A 17,913-nucleotide genomic window follows, 5' to 3' on the forward strand; every position below is an offset into this window, starting at 1 on the left:
AAATGTTCATGGAGTTCTTTTTTTCCCCCATTAAATTGTTTGAATTCACAATGGAACAAAAAAAGCTTGTTTTCTTTAAAGCTTCGGGAAAGAAAATTTCTGTTCTTTAAAAACAGCAAAATTGAAAACATATACCAAACTTAGTGATCTATGGGCCCTTGGAATTTTAACTGTGTGTATCTTTGTATTATTATCTGTATATGTTCTAAATATAAACGTCCAAAATTTTGATTTTTGACCCTGTTTCCATTCCACTTGAGTTAAGGTACTACTATTATATGCATTTCATCTTTAATTTTACCTGAATCTAATGGGAGCTTCCAAAATTAGACCTAGAAATCCAATCAGCATTTTAATTGGAACTGTATTTACCAGTATGGCTCAACTTTTTTTTCATCCACTCAGAACAATTTGTATCATAAAATCATTTACATAATGGTTTGCTTTTGATGCTATCATCTGTGAGATTTTTACCTCTGAGATAAATTTCCACAAATAAGTTAATTTTTAAAATCAGAATGCAAAAGTGATAAATTATGAATACACTTATTTTAAAAATATTTAAATAAGATACACAAAAAATCATATTCTTAGTATCATTAGCTTTGACATCACTGTATGGTGCCAGATTATAATATGAAGCTTATAATACTATTTCACATTTTTATCCACTAAATAAAAACCTGCCCTGTGTTTTATTACAAAGTAGGTGGCCTGAAGGAAAAATATATGTATTCTTTCCTTTTGGTATAAAATATGCATTTGGGCTTCTCATTTCATCCCCAATCTGTGTTATTCCTTAAAAATGCAGAACTGCCTGAAGTCCTCTTTAATATTTAATTCAACAACTTTTTAATCTGTCATTATGCTGTGATGAAGTAAGCATCAAGTGTCGCTGAAAAAGATTAAATTATACTTGGAAATAGGAATTGAAATGATTTAGGGTTGGAGGCTGAATATTTGCTTTGCACAAGTAATAATAATAGTAGCTTGGGTGAAGAAGGGCTTGGTTTGGCTTTAATGTCTTTGCCCTGCTGTGCTCCCCTGTGGCTCCCCCTGATTTACGCTGGCATTACTGAGCTTTATTTTATTTAAATGGAGGTAGAAAGTGGAAATTACTACACTACAATACATTAATTATGCCATACTCTTTCTTTGTACTGATTTCCCTTTTTTCTGTAAACATCATAAACAATGATGCAACCTACCCAATATGGATAGCATCTGTAAGCAATCCTGTAGTTCTTGTTAACAAGCTTATCTTAGAAAGGAAAGGCAGTAATAATTAATATCCATCTATGGAATAGTGAAAAGCAAAGGAACATTTATGCTTTCCCTTTCATAGGGGATGATGTCCTGCATAAGAATTAGCTGTGATAGTATGTGTTAGTATTTTAACCACTGCATTTTACTTCTTGCTTTTAAAATCTAGACTTTAATCTGTGGACTATTTTGTTCATAGCGACAAAGGGACAAACTTTTAGACTTCTAAGTGACTCAAGAATGTTCAACAGGTGACACATACTAACCTTTTTGGAGTACTTGGTCTCCGCATATGTTTAGATCTCTGTCATCTGGAAATCTGTTCCGTGGTCTCTGGCTACATGGGCATATTTTTAATGTAGCTCTGCCTACACGAGGCCAAAGCAATCAGTTAATTTAGGGGAGAAAACTAACTGAGAAATTATTTGATCAAGTGCACAGAAAGACCCTGTGTGGTTGTTTGAAAGAATGATACATTTCATTGTATTTACTGTTATCCATGTGTATTGGTGGCTTATATGTGTACTCTGGCTCATCATTTGTAATGAATGTCTTGAAAACATACCTTCACTTGTCATGATTTGGCACGATGATGGTCCTTCTCAAACTAAGCCTGGATATAGACTAAAATTTTGATGCACAGCACACCTGTTGGAATATTATCAGAGCTGTATTCACTTCTAGGAATTTGGTGTATCTGTAATTCAGATTTTTACTTCCCTGGCATCATGTCCTATCATGCGACAACAGAAAAAGAAAAGACCGTCCTTCCTTTTTTTTGAAACATTCTAAGTGAGAATGTAAACTTATTGCAGTAAATTCAGTATTATCTATTATCTCTGCAGAATTTAAAAAAATAATACTGGCAAAAATTGTTTTTTCTTTTCTTTTTTTTTTTTTTTGGCTGCATTGGGTCTTCGTTGCTGTGCATGGGCTTTCTCTAGTTGTGGCGAGGGGGGGCTGCTCTTTGCTGCGGTGCGCAGGCTTCTCTTGTTGCAGAGCATGGGCTCTAGGCATGTGGGCTTAAGTATTTGCGGTGCGTGGGCTCAGTAGTTGTGGCTCGCACGCTCTAGAGCGCAGGCTCAGTAGTTGTGGTGCACGGGCTTAGCTGCTCCACGGCATTTGGGATCTCCTGGACCAGGGCTCGAACCTGTGTCCCCTGAATTGGTAGGTGGATTCTTAACCATTGTGCCACCAGGGAAGTCCCTTGGCAAAGTGTTTTTAAGATTACAAAGTTTTAGGTACCCTTTTATTTGTTACCCTTTCATTCTTCTATCACTATGGCTGCATAAGTTGCACTAAGACTAAAACACCTGGAAAAAGTACCAAAGGCATTTTGAAAAGGATATATTAATTTTTTTCAGAAACGGTTTTTTGTTGGTAGCTTGAGTTAATTTTATGCCCTGCCTAATTGAATTCCCTCAGTATTTAGCTCCCCACTTTATCAGTGAATACCTGAGGTATGGAGGGTGGAACAATTGTGTGAGTATCATTACACCCCTTTCATTATCATGAGATATTTGAAATTAATGTTCTGTTGTTTTTGATAGTAAATTACCTCTTACAGTTCATAAATACATATGTAGAGGATTAGGTTCACAGATTATTTACGATTTAGTGTTTTGATCTAGAACAACATTTTAAAATAGTTTTTTAACAATTGATTAATGTTTGCCTACATAATGCTGTTCATATTAAGATATGCATTTGTCAACATGTGCGTTTTTTGCTCTAGCACAAGACTAGTTGCCTTTCTGAAGCCTAGTATGCTTGTAGGGTAAAGTAAATGCATGTCTTTGTAGAAGAATAAATAAAAAGAGCAACCTGAGTCAATAAGCAGGTTCAATTCATGCCTACAGCCATGGCGGACAGCTCATTTTGTAGATGTGGGTGTTTTGTTTACATTTATAATGCAGCTTTATTTAATGCTGACAGATATAGCTTGTGGCAAATGATAGTCAGAATGTATGAGCAGTCATAATGCTTCTGTCTTCTCATAGTGTGCTGCTGAAAATAAGCAGTTCACCTCTGTTTTTATTGAGGAAAGGATATGAGACAGCTATAGCTTCGTGAGGCTATTTATTGAGTTGTTTTACTAGCTGTGAACATGCCGCTTTATAGCAGTTGTGAAAATGGACTTTGCTAGTGTGTGGGAAAGGAAATAACATTGCAGTATACAAGGGTAGTAAAAAATCTCTATAAATAATTTTTCAGACTGAGGAATATTCTCATTTAAACAGGCAGAATGGGTTGTGATTTTGGCTAGGTGTCAGTTTCCCCAAAAAAGTCACTAGGTTGGAATTAATCATATAACTTCGAGGAAAATTTTGATTCTCTAAAATTTAATTAGGTTAGAGCTTAGGAAAAGTTGCTTACATACCTACCGGGATTTAGCACAGCATTGTGGTGACCTTTGGGGCTTAAGGATCTATGTTAACCATCTTAGGGGTAAAAATTATAAAATTACAGTAGGCTGCATGTATGTGTGATAAGACATACCTGTACCTGTAAACTAACAATATGTTAATACTATGTTATTTAAGAATGTACGCCTGATACAGGGAAACCTATATTCATATATTGTTTATAATGTAATAGAGAATTCAGATGTGTAAGTAGCACACAAATGATGGAAAATTCTTTAAATATTTGTATTTTGACTCTAAAGATTTATTATTCAAAATAACTAGGGGAAAGTGACAAAGTAACCACAGAATTTGAATTTGCATTATTTCTTTCATCCCTGGAAAATTATAGGCACTCACTACACCTGGAGCTTTTTACTCTCCAACTGTTTTGGTTTTTACACTAGTTTCTTTTTTCCTCCACTAAATCTGCCCAGCTCTGCTAAAGCTTTTTGATGTACAGTTATTTGTTGGCTACTGTAATTGTGATGGATATAATACTTTTTATTCTTAAACATAAAACAGAACATACATATTTGAAATTTTTATTACTTTCCTATTTTTATTCAAATGTTCATCATACAGTAGTGAGAAGGTACACAAATAATATTTTCATGCATGCAAAATAATTTAGAAAGCAGTGTGAATCTCAGCAGGTGTTTCTTCCATGTCTGTGCTCAAATTTCTAGGGAACACTGAATATTAAATTGAAATAACCTCCCTTGATATTATGCAGCTAAAGTTCAGTTTAATTCTCAGATAAGGTTTTCTTGGACACATATTTTCTTCTCAAGTAAATAAAAATCAGACTATTTAGATTTTAATACTTGCTACTTTACAAAGTAAATCAAAATGTTGCAAAGTACTTTCTTTTCCTTAGTGCTTTTATTAAGGCATTTGTGTTACCACTAAATATATGGATTATAGGGATGTGTAAAAATGTTCTTATTTCCTTCTCCACTGGCTGATGAAATGGGTTAATCTCTCTATAGAGCTATTTCCTTAATTCACCACCTGATTTCAAATCCCTAGTAACTGACAAGGTAAGCGAAGAGGTTCCTCTGTGTGTGCCTGGTATACCTATTTCACAGAGAGAGAAACCTAGAATTAAAAGTCTTGTATTTTTTTTTTAAGGAAAGTTGTTGCATGTTACTAAAAAGCTGCCATATTTAAATTATCATTCAGCAACCCAATTATCTCACCAACCAGGCATCCTTTCAATGGAAGTTTTCAACTCAAAAGGGCATACATCTATATAAAGTACAATTTATTACCTTTTTAAATGCCCATTTCGTTCCCAGCATATTTTAAGAATATGATAGACTAATGCAAATTTTATGTTTTTGATTTAGAAACAAAGGAATTGATTTTATACTTAGAAAAGCAAATGTGGGCTTGGCTATTATGATTAGAATGTCTCAATTGTATATAAGTAATCATTTATTGTTTAAATACTGAAGAGGCTGTAGCAAAATGCTGTCAAGAGCCATCACACTCATTAACCTGCAAGCTAATTAGCTTCCTCCTGCCTGATTGCTGACAAGTTCTTCAATCTAAACCCGTTGCTGTTGTGTCAGCAGAGAAGCACAGAGTGAGGTAGAGGAGGTCTCCATTAGATGTTTGTGAACAAAGTCTCTGCATTAAAGGTTTGTTTTTTACACTCTAACAAATGTTAAAGAATTCATATCCTCAGCTATAATTAAATTGGCAACTCTTAATTACTGTAATTAGTATATTAACTGTTTCCTTTCCTGTTCATTTATAATTGATTTCAAGAGATTACATTGTAATTTAATGTGATTTTTAAAATTTAATAATTGTTTAAAAGGTTTCAGTAGTTAAATGTACATCTAAATGCTATTGAATATTTGAAATAATATGCATAAAATCACTTAAATGCAGTGTCCCGTCAAAACCAGTACCTATGGGCTTTATATTCATATGTCCTTTTTTCCTGTGCAAACATGACATTCATTCCCCGTTAGACTTTTTCGCCCCTGGTAGGCTAACATTTCTTAACTAGGTTGCAAATTATTATTGGAATGATAGAACATTTTGCAAATGCATCTTAAAATATGAATTCATTAATTCGTGGAGGACTAATTCATTTAGCATAGCTTCTTGAGGGCAAAAAACATTCATAAGTTATTTTGCTTATTATATCATCCAATCAAACTCAAGACTTTATGGAGAGTACCAGAAAAAATAGAGTACGTTTTGGAATGGTAAGTGATCCAAGTATGAATTGATGAAGTCCTTTCTAGATTTTCAGAATTATCACTGTTACTGCTTTCTGGCAAATGTTACTTACAATTTTGGTTTAAAATATTTGAATCATCTTCAGCAAATTAGTTAGAGGCCTAAACCGTTCTGAAATGCCATATATACCAGCAAAATGTATTCACATGTCTAAAGACCACATACTGAGATTTACTGTACTTCTAGTTTATGTAGGGAAAACTGCTATTTGAGGTATCTGATTTAAAAGTACTGGATGGAAGTAAGAAACAGCATCAAAGTTTATGGGAGGGGCTTCCCTGGTGGTGCAGTGGTTGAGAGTCCGCCTGCCAATGCAGGGGACGCGGGTTCGTGCCCCGGCCCGGGAGTATCACGCGTGCCGCGGAGCGGCTGGGCCTGTGGGCAGTGGCTGCTGAGCCTGCGCGTCCGGAGCCTGTGCTCCGCGGCGGGAGAGGCCACAGCAGTGAGAGGCCCGCGTGCCGCAAAAAAAAAAGTTTATGGGAGCTTTCCGTACAAGTACGTATTTATTCTGTATTGGACATGGGCAGAATTATCATTTGCATAGCATCCTGTAAAGACCTTAAACTACGTGATTATATATTTACCACTAGTTGGCTTTAACAAGCCCTAATTCAAGATTGGCTGTTTTAAATAAAATTGAAAATATATGTATTTTATTTAATCATTGTTACAATAATTAAAATATTAATGTGACTTATTTAAATTATCATTCACTTACCGACAGCATTCCTTTTATGAAGAACTACCCAATGCACTACAGAAATGCACCCTACTTTAATGAGTACAGCTTTTTAAATACAGTGGTTTTTATGTAAGAATTGTAACTTGAGCCTCAAGTCAACTGTGTGAAGGAATAGATGCTGAGGTTCCTTCTTGCACTATAGTTCTGTGGACTGGTAGTCTCTTGGCTAGGAAAGAGATTTGAGGTCCTGAGGCAGTGTTTTGCATTTTTAGAATAAAATTTATCAGTTGGGAGCTACCGTTCTCACCAATACGGACAGCCTCCCAGTATGGACACCCTCAACAGTATGGACACCCTCCCACTACCCATTCCCTGCCTCTACTTCCATTTCTTTAGCATAGCCTGATTCTGAGAGAAGAACAAGATTTTCTCCCAGGAACTTTTATAATCTCCTTTAGAATGTGATGCAAGTTAAATTTCAGAGAATTTAGTGTAATAATGATTCAAATTTGCTTTACAGAGGAAATAAAATGAGTTCAACGGCCTTTTGAATTTTAGGGCTCATTTCAGAATCTTTGGACCACTTGTTATAGTCTATAATCATACTATCAGAGAGCCCTAACTAAATGCTGAACCTGTTGAGGGAAGGGAATCTATAGAACGTTTAGCTGACTCCTCTCATTTCATAGATAGGGAGGCAACTTGCCCAAGGCCAACAACCAAATAGTATAGCACATACAAGATGAGGATCCACATCCTTGGGCTTCTAGTCTAGTGCTCAAGCTTCATAAATGTGAGTTGTAGTGGATTGATTTAGTACTTCTTCTGGGTGTCTAAGATTATTTGTATCATAGTTATTTTATATTGAATGTTAAAGTTGTTTAAAGTATATGAGTACAATTTTATTGTTTAAAGTAAATGCCCAAATTCATGTAAAACGGTCTTTTAAAATAATACACAAGTACTAAAATAGAAATGGCTGAATTCAGGACTGATTTGGTACCAAAAACAAACAAAAAAACCCCACCCCAGTTTGACATCAAGGGGGTATTTTTCTCCAGTAAGTTATTTAATAAAAGAAACTTCTGTGGTATGGAAAGGTATGTTGCTAAAGTGCTGGTTTCAATAAGTACCTCTAAAGAAGCTAAATTGTTTTCCAAAAAACGTATGCGATGACAACCCTTTATATCATATGCCTAGTTTATTTTTTCCCTTATTGTGTATATCACAGTCTTTTTTTTTTTTTTTGCGGTACGCAGGCCTCTCGCTGTTGTGGCCTCTCCCGTTGCGGAGCACAGGCTCCGGACGCGCAGGCTCAGCGGCCATGGCTCACGGGCCCAGCCGCTCCACGGCATGTGGGATCTTCCCGGACCGCGGCACGAACCCGTGTCCCATGCATCGGCAGGCGGACTCTCAACCACTGCACCACCAGGGAAGCCCTATATCACAGTCTTTAGAGAGAGAGAGGGAGAGCTGGCGGGGGTGGGGGTGGGGTGGGGGGTGGAATGGCGAGCAGTCTGTGTGTGTGTGTGATATTGCCAGTGTACATGAAGAGAGGGGAGCAGAGCACAAATCACAGAGCTTCAAAATACCATTGGCAGTGTCTTACAGCTTTTTGGTCACCTGGTGACCATCTCAGTGCCTCACTGCCAGAATGTAGTACTAGACTCTCCACTTCGCAGTTTCTACAAAGTTAGGATTAGAACAAGGAGACTTTAAAAAAGGTAATGTGCCCAAACACTTCATATGAAAATAAATTATTTGATTTTTTGATATACTTTAAATGACAAATGTAATATTTTTCTATTAAATATATCTATATATGTGCTTGTCTAGAAGTAATTGAGGGCATTGTCTTCTGTAAAACGGTGGTGGTATTGGTTTGGCACCTCTGTGTATGTAACTGTTAAAGAGTAAAGCCCCCAAAAGTATTTTCTTGATATTAGCTTTCATTTATAAACCAGAATAATTCTGAATGCTTCTAGTAATGGGAGATAACCCAAGGCAAATTTAATTTTAGATTGGGCTTTTGCTTGATGTATTATTCATAGTATTGTATCATCAGTTAAGCATATCCCTGACAATAAACTTAAAACTTAACTTTAATAGTAATATCCACCCTAATATGGGTGAGTCAGATAGTGACCTGACATGATTTATTTTGCCTCCTTATTGTAGATAATTTTTTAATAATGGTGGGATGGAGTTATTTGCTGTTTTTCTCACCCCCCCCTTTTTTTTAACACTTCACCATTTTTGCTGCATGACCTGGTTTTGCATTTTTCTGATTCTCTGTTCATCTAATTAGTATGTTCTAAAAAGACGTGGACCACTTATTGTACAGAGATGTAGCCTGTGGGTATTTAATAAGGAGCTTTCAGTGGTACATTTGCATCTTTTGCTTGGGGTCTGAATAGTGAATTACCTTTAAGATCATTAGAAGCACTGTTGTATTGTTAAAATCAAGCCACAATATTCTAATGACAGTTTAAAACTTCAGGCTTCCTATATAACCCAGGTGACCCCAGCATAATTGTATGTAGTGCAGAAGACCCCAGGATAAACTGACGAAGGTTCAGCTCACCCACAGTGTAGCCTTTATATGCAGGTAGCTTTATACCCAAACAAACCAGATAGAGATGTAGTAAAAACAAATGTCTTATTCTAGTTATGTACACTCAAGTGTGTGTGTGTGTGTGTGTGTGTGTGTGTGTGTATACATATATATATATATAAAATGATATATTTTAATATCATAATACTAGTCCCCCAAGTATGACTTGATACTTTTTAAAAAGAGACACAGCTCCTAAGCAATATGCAGAATATGGAATGTATTTTATCAGATAACTGATCTTTTAGAAATGTAATTCCTAGAAAACTAAATGCTTAAAAGTGGAGTGTTTTGTCAGGTTCTTACCATAGACCAAGAACTAAATAGGGAGATACTTTGTTGTTCAAGGATTAAATTATAATTTATTCTTTCTCTAACCAAATATTAAGAGAGCTATTATTAGATACCAGGTGAGAGTCCTTAAATTTTTTCTAAAAGGCAGCTTAAAATATTTTTTAAAACTTATGTATTTTTGTTAGTTTTTTTTGTCATTTTTATAGAATTGTAGAATTTTAAAGCTAGGAGAAAATTTAATTTAACACCTTTTTTGGTTGTTAATATTTTCACTAGTTCTCTGATCTCAAATTGATGTGCTGTTTACCTGCTACCACCAATGCCAGGGAGCTCAAAGGTAGCTGGTAACAAAACTGACTTAAATAAAGAAAAAGATAGTGATAAATTTCATGTTCTTAAATAAATGCTTTTACTTAGAGGGTATTTATAAATTCATTACCTGCCATTTAATTTTATCTGAGCTTCTCGACTGCATATGAAAACTAAATGAATATAGATATTTTGTACAACTAAATTTAGTAGATAACATATGTTAATTGATTTAAAATTTAGCAATTGTACTTCAAAACTGCATTTCTGAAATAGCTGTTTCTTAATGGAATCTGAAGTTACTTAGTTGTGATCAATAATTTCTACTGAACAAGCTGTATATGAGTTTTAGCACAGTGCTGTGCATATAATGGGTAGTTAGTAGAAGTTTGTAGAATGAAAGCATGAATGAATGAAAGAGTATAAAGGAAAAGACTATATATCTGGTACATAATGGGGCGCCTATGTACCAATAGTTAGTTGAGCCAATTAACCAGCTAGTTATGTTTTCCAGAGGGTCTTACTTCCAATAACAGTTTCAAAATTTTATAAATAATAACCGGGCAGTAATTAACTCGAGTTCACCTGGTAGACTGTCTATAATGTGTTTATTTTGTTTATCTCATCCTTTCGCACTCTTTTCTTGTTACCAATTTACTACTCAGAGTTCTCCAGATCAACTGTGAAAAGTGGCTACCTGATCTGACAGGATCCTTGTTTGGTCCATGACATCTGATGTTGTCTTTCCTTTGCCCTTCTTTTAATTGTGTCACCTTCATTGTTAGAGAAACCCAAATCTTCCATTTCTTGAAGAAGCTGCTTTATTTCTATGTTTTAGATCTATTTTGGAAATAAAACAGAACTTGTATTTTTTAAAATAAATTATTATTTCTTATATGGAGAGAGGTTAATGGTGAGGCAAATGATTATGCAAAGATGTTCACTACGAAGACCTAAACTGAAAAATAAAATCAGAGTAAAATTTTAGTTAAAACTGGATCTAGCTTGCATGCATATTCAAAAATATCATATAAAGTTTAACATATTTATGATCAGAGCATTGACCAATGATGTTCTGTTCAGTAGTTTTGCAGGATTTTCTCTTCTAAGAAGAATTTGTTGTATTCACATTTTTGTTTCCTTTGGGATCCCAGACAATGACTCTGTAGTCTGATTCATTAATATTGGTTGTCTTCAGCAGAGAGTATCCAGATTTGACCTGCCAAGTATTAAATTTTTAATGTGTTACTAGTTCTTTCACAGAGTAAGGCTTGTCTTTGTTCTTTGTATTTTTGTACCAGTACAGCTTGAATCAGAGACTTAATTTCTAGTATCACTAAATATGCCTCATTTTCAAAATACATATATAACACACATATACAACTATAAAAATGTTTATTGATGAAACATACTTCAATATGAATAGCTACCTTTTAAAATATTTGAAATTATGCATTTCCAAATTTATTTTGAAAAGTGCTAGGGGGTGCTACGTGCTATGTACAATAAGTTAATTATTATGCTATTAACATTGATGATGTTGAATGTGTATTAGTTAATGTGTTAATGACGTGTTAATTACTGTACATGTTGTGAAGAACCTTCAGGCTTGTTCTATGATGCAACATGTCAACTTGAACCAGACCAAGTAATCTGCGACGCAGACTGTAACTCTTAAAAATAACACTTGTAAACATAAATTATAAATTAAATTATGCTTTTTATTATCCTTTTTCTTTCTGGTAGAATGAATAAGTAATTCTTCTGCTATCTGCACCTGTTAGAACCTAATACTGTCAGACTCTGTTTTCCCCAAGAGGATTGGAAGAGATTTTTTTATGCAATAACTTCCGCTTTGTTTACTCTCTGGCATCTAGTGTATATTTTATATAGATTCATGTGTTTTGTACCCTGAAAGATCCTTCTTTTTTTGTTTACCAGATTAATTTATAATGGAAGACACTCAGTCTTTGTGCAAGCAGGTAAAAGGGGGCCTTGTTCGATTACCACCACTAGTTAATATTAAACTAATCTATTGATATATGTACTTGTGATTCAGTCTATGGCCCTTCAAGCTTGTTGGCCAAATAGTTGAAACCTCAGGAGATCAGTCATAAAAAACTGAATGCCACTTTCTTTTTCTATTTAAAAGGGCCTAGAATTTGCTGCTATCTGAAAACATGGAATAATACATTTGGTTTTTGCATAAATACTGCTTGAAAATGTCAAATATTCAAATTTCATTACTTCAACTTTTAAATTAATTGTTGCTCACTTCTTATTTGTCAACATTTTTGGAAAATATACCTGATGATAATCTTTAAGAGACTAATTTGGAGAAATATAATAAAATTGTAGAAATATAATAAAATTTACGTTATTCATAAAATATTATTTATTTTTATCCCTCCAAAATCATTTGTCTCATATTAAACAAACCACATTTGTAAAGAATAACCGACAAATGAACTAAGAGTCTTGTAGTGAGGATGTTTTTTAAATGACCCAGAGCCAACTCTTAAAAATACAAAAATAGGGCTTCCCTGGTGGCGCAGTGGTTGGGGGTCCGCCTGCCGATTCAGGGGACGCGGGTTCGTGCCCCGGTCTGGGGGGATCCCGCGTGCCGCGGAGCAGCTGGGCCCGTGGGCCGTGGCCGCTGGGCCTGTGCATCCGGAGCCTGTGCTCCGCAGCGGGAGAGGCCACGGCAGTGAGAGGCCCGCGTACCGCAAAAAAAATAAATAAATAAATAAAATAAAATAAAGATGAATGTTCCTTTTAGGCAGTTACTCTATCTTTTAAGTTCTGTTAATATAATATGTACAAAAGGTGGTGAAGAGTTCAGGCTGTAAAGCTAGACTGTCCAGGGTCAAATTCTGGCCCTTTCACTGTCTAGCTGTGTGACTGTGAGCATGGCCTCAGTTTCATGATAATAAAAGTGGGCATAATAATAGTACTTACTTCTTAGGGTTGTTAAGATGATTAAATGAGTTAATACAAGTAGAGCACTTTGAGCCAGCTCTGGCACATAGGAAACACTCAATAAATGTGAGGTCTTATTAACCTACCTTTAATATTCTACTGAAAATTATTTGGAAGCATTTAATTGCCACAAGCTCTCTGAATTCCCCGGGACCCATTATGAATGTGAGTTTTTGGTTTTCAGTCATTATAGTCTCGTACCCTATCACAGAGAAACATCTTATTTTTAATGATGATTTTATTACTCCAGTGTTGTGTACATCCACCTGGAGTCATCCCAGGTTTTTTCGTTCATCTAATCTTGTTTGATTTCCTATAGCACAGCTCTTGTTGAGATTTGTATTGGCATAGAAGGGTATTCTGACCAGGACTTTGGTCTCCCTTGCAAATATTTGTGTCTCTCTTGTTTACAGCCCTGATGTCCTCTTGTAATACCCATGCAAAGGGGATTCTAATAAATCTTGTGCTCAGCATTACACATTGTTTGTTTTAGCTGCCTTCCACTTCATGCTTCCTCCTTTAAGAGCGAGCCATTACGAAAGGTTAGATTCACAGTTAGCAGGCTTTAGCTCTCCCTTTTGAATCAGTGAGGTTGCCGTTTTATTGCTCTCCGACTTACACTTCAGTGATGAGAGTAAACTAGCATCAGATTAAAGGTCAGCAAATCCCATCAAAGAGAGGAATATTAGGGGCAGAGATAGTTGGAGAGGCAGCACACCACTGGGTATTGACAGGGTGATTCCAGGGTATCAGTCAGCAGAATTATAGCTGCCCAGAGAGTCAGTACAGCTTTAATGAGCCTGTGTGAAGAGGAAGAGGGTGGATTTATGTAGTTCCTCATAATTTTCTGTAGAGACTGTTATTGCAGACATTCTGTGGAGTGTTCTGGTCTTTCATTTAATTCAAAGGTCCTGGCGCTTATCCATCCTCTAAATTCCTTTTTGTTAGCTCAAATCAAAGTTGACATTTCCATGGTTTACCACCTAAAACACCCAGTTCAAAATCAGGTTTCTTTTACCAATTTTGAAATCGGTATACTGTTAATAAAAATCCACAATCATATTTATATTAATGCATATGTATTTCCTCTTCAGAAAAGTGGGTTGAATAATGAACTTTGTTTTTCATAAGTAGGCAGTGGGGGAAAATGTACATTTACACATTGCCCCCTAAGCAACTGGGGGTAAAAACTGATTGTAATTATGATATGGTGCTTTTCCAATGGATCCTAATGTTCATTCTCCTTAAATTGGCTTTCCTAATTAATTGTTTATATGCCCATTTGCGTATGCCCCATCTCACTCTTTCTGCCCCCAATACCCCTAAACTGGAAAAAAACAATTTTAATCTCTGGAGGGGAAATGTTTTTAATTGTTCTAATGAGCAATGCTACATTTAATTGCTGTAATTTTCAGTCCACCTTGATTTTGATGTCTTTATAGTGAATGTGACACATTAATTTCTTATTAGAGGGGGATTAAATCTCTGTAGTATCAAAATCTAGAATATGCTCTGGGAAGTCAAGTGTTTATGAAAAATGTCTGGATATCTTTGCTATAGGTTGTTTGCTTAAAGAGTTGATATACAGATAGGTTTTTTTTTTTTAGCTAAGCTTTTATTTATAGGTCACTAGGAAATAGATGGTTTGTGAGAAAATTATCAATAAATTTGCACTATAATGTTTTGTTTTATTAGCCAAGCCAGCCACCTTTTTGTAATTTGTATTTAAGAATATTCCTTTTTGATTATTTATAAGTAAATGAATGCATTATTAACATAGAGGTCTTGTTTGTGTGATTTGCTGCTTGGAAAATGCTTTCAAGCTTCTCTGCCATTGTCCTCTGTATGCCATGTGGGTGGTCGTGCTTTTCAGACACTTCCATGATTTTTAATGGAATAGAGTGATGGATGTGATACGACCATGAGAAGCACAAATATCCTTTTCAAAGTCCACCGTTGACTGAAACATCTATAGTATTTATAGCAAAATGTAAACTCCTTAAGAGAGATGCAATCAGATGACTATTGAGTGAAAATATAGAAGCCTTCTTCAGTCATTAGTTAGATGCTGTATTCATATTAAAGAGCAAGCACACTTAAAAGTAAAATCATGTGGAAAGTGTAGTAAAGTTCATGTTTCCTATAATCATGCCATGCTTCACGAAGCCCTTTCAATAAAACTGAGTCTGTGTCCTTTATAATAATACAAATAAAACTTTATGCTGTGCTGTTACATTGGAATGTACTGAGGATGTCAGTGACCTCCATGCTGTATTTACTAGTATGCTATTTTGAGCAATGCCTGTGCATCAGGATAATTTGGTATTACAAAAACAATAAAGTGGACGTTCCTTTCTGCAGAAGGAAAAAGGGAACCCAGTGGATATTTGCTATTCATAATGAAGTCAACTGACTGTAATTTATATACTCACTTTTGAACATTTTAGAGAAAAGGGAAAGAAGATGGCTGCGGCAGAGGCAAAGGAAATGAATACAAAGATAAGCATGAGATTAATTATCTGATAGAGGCAGGGTTCTTACTGCCATGAGGTATATATGAATGACGTTTACTGATCACCTTAAAGTACACGACTAAGTATTGTATGTATTTTTTAAATTCAACAGGGGTCTATTATTTTCATTTGAAAAAAAATTATGAATGAAAAAAGGACCATTTTTCTGAAATGGTACACATTTTTCTCCACCGTGGTAGTTTCTGACCCAAATTTTTGTATCATATGTGGATTATATGTATTGTTTTTTAAAATACCACGTATTTAATCTCTGAAATATTTGACTAAAGATTTCCAAAATACTAATTGAGAACATGCCTAACTTTGGTCTAATTTTAACAAAACACTGTGTAGCCAGTTACAACATGGTAATGAGTACATTTGCAGGAAGAAGAGAGTCCTTATTTCAGAACAAATAAACACCATTTACTTTCCATGTGGTCTTCTGCACATGGCCATCCTCTAGATTTCTGAGCTTATTTGAAGCATGTGGTCAGAGACCACTAGTAATGAGCAGCTATCGTGAGTGTTTCATCATCAGTATATATCAAAGTGCTATTCTACTGCTGGAAGTGATATGAGAGTAAAAGTAACATAAAAGAGCAAAAGAAGAAAACAGATACTTAGGTCATAAACATTGAGAAAGCAAAAAAATAATACTACATATCATTAAAATATGTTGCAGTAATTGGCGGCACAATCTATGGCAAAGAAATTTTAGTATATAAAATGGAAGATTTAAAATAAAAAAGAAACCAACCCAATCAGATTTGACCATGTATTGAACGTTATCAGAAATCAGATAAAAGTTGGGACTTCCCTGGTGGTCCAGTGGTTAAGACCCCACGCTTCCAATGCAGGGGGTGTGGGTTTGATCCCTGGTTGGGGAGCTAAGATCCCACATGCCATGTGGTATGGCCAAAAAACAAAAACAAAAGAAGGTAAAAGTTTTAATTGTAGGACAGATTTGTTTCAGATTACATTTAAGATTGCAAAGCTTCCATATTTTTTTTATATTCATGGCATGCTCTTGGTAATGTTTCATTTTCACAGATGATACTAAAGAATTCTGCAACTAGTTCTTTGACTTTGGGGAATGCAGCATTTTAATAAAACAGATTTCAGTCTGTGATTTAAAGTGAATACCACTATTGTTGTCTAAAGTAATGATTATATGCCAGGTACTATTTTAGGCATTTTACATATTTTATAGCATTTAAACTTCACAATGATTGTTTGAGTTGGTGGTGTCTCTATTTATAGGGAATGAGGAGGACTCGCCTACAATATCATAGCTAACAAGCAATAGAATTAGAATTTGAATCCAGGCTATTCCGACTCCATATTCTCCAGTTTAGTATATTCTCCAGCAGTGCAGCTCATTTGTATTGTATTTGCAAAGTGAATTTAAAATCCAGTAGTATAACTTATCTCTCTAGATATTTGAGGTAGACTGGGACCCTGGACTTAGAGGAGGATAATCCTGTATTGGAATCATTGTTTTCACATTTACTAGCCATGTGATCTTGAGCAAGTCACTTACCCTTTTTGAAGTTTGGTTCATAGTATGTAGTATTGGTATGTAGTATATGCTTAATACGTATTGAAATTTGAATATAGAGAATTTTTAGCCTGAGCATTAGAATGATACCCAAGTACTAATAATAGCGTTTTGGATTATCACATTAACAACTGTAAAATAAGTTAAAGGTACCTACATAAGCAACAAAAGGTCGGAAAACATTTGCTTTTCGGCAGGAACATTTTGATTGTGAACTGGGTGTGGGAGGAACTTATCAAAGTCTGGAGGATTCGGTCTTCCAGAAAATAGAGTCGGGGAGGAAGCAGCTGTGTGGAGCGGCACACACGACGCCCTCCGTGTTAGAGGGAGCAGGCGCCACAGTGTAATGTTACCCCATTCACAGCGTGGCAGTGATCTTAACTGACAAGACAGGAAATGAAAATGCCATGGCCATCTCATTCTTTAGGGAAAAAAGGCAAGGGAACAGAATGTGGGATTGTGGGAAAAGGAAGGATTGCAGTAAGAGTTTGTGTAACAAATACTGAAAAGTCTTGGAAATGCACATAGTAGAAGAGGGCTAATTGGTTTCTACGCAAGTCCAAATGTGAACCTTTAGCATTTTCTAGTGAGGAGACCCAGGCATGTGGTAAATCTGAAAAAATCATTGGCACATTAGATCATTAGATCACTGGTAACCACACAGAATAGCTAGTCATAAAGACCTGTAGGTATTAAAGCCAGTGTTATTATAATTCTTTTCCTCCACTTAGGTTCTGAAACTCATTGCTTTTCTTTTATATAGCTTTCAAATTTAGCTGTCATATTTACCAGTCCTAAGAATCTCCTCAGCAGAGCATTTTGTGTGAACATCTATCCCTTTAGATAAAAAGAAAATGGCCGTTTCCTTTTTTCCCCCACTTGTAATAATTTCCTTTAAGAACAGAGCACAGGTAACCCTTTGTGCTAATATGCGTGAGAAACATGGCCTGTTTTTTTTTTTTCACTGTCTCATGCAAGCACGGCATACTTCATATCTTGCCCTAGCCTTGTTCTCTTTTTCTGTAGCTGACAGT

The 17,913-nt window shown here is 35.5% G+C and overlaps 1 protein-coding gene across 8 annotated transcripts in view; it reads left to right on the forward strand.

The window, feature by feature from the left end:
* PBX3 (PBX homeobox 3) overlaps positions 1-17,913 on the forward strand; it is a 230,318-nt gene that overhangs the window by 142,969 nt on the left and 69,436 nt on the right. The window contains exon 1 of one of the 8 annotated variants that reach the window (XM_089913755.1): positions 8,104-17,913. This exon is cut by the window's right edge and continues 3,942 nt beyond it. The exons of the other annotated variants lie outside the window; for them this stretch is intronic. The gene's annotated coding sequence lies outside the window, so the exon portion shown is untranslated. Of the gene's footprint in view, positions 1-8,103 lie in introns of those variants that run through there. 8 annotated transcript variants of the gene reach the window in all.

This window comes from Delphinapterus leucas, chromosome 6, assembly GCF_059928025.1.
Source record: "Delphinapterus leucas isolate spDelLeu-1000000601 "Yukka" chromosome 6, BTC_Dleu_Yukka2, whole genome shotgun sequence".
Lineage (NCBI taxonomy): Eukaryota > Metazoa > Chordata > Mammalia > Artiodactyla > Monodontidae > Delphinapterus > Delphinapterus leucas.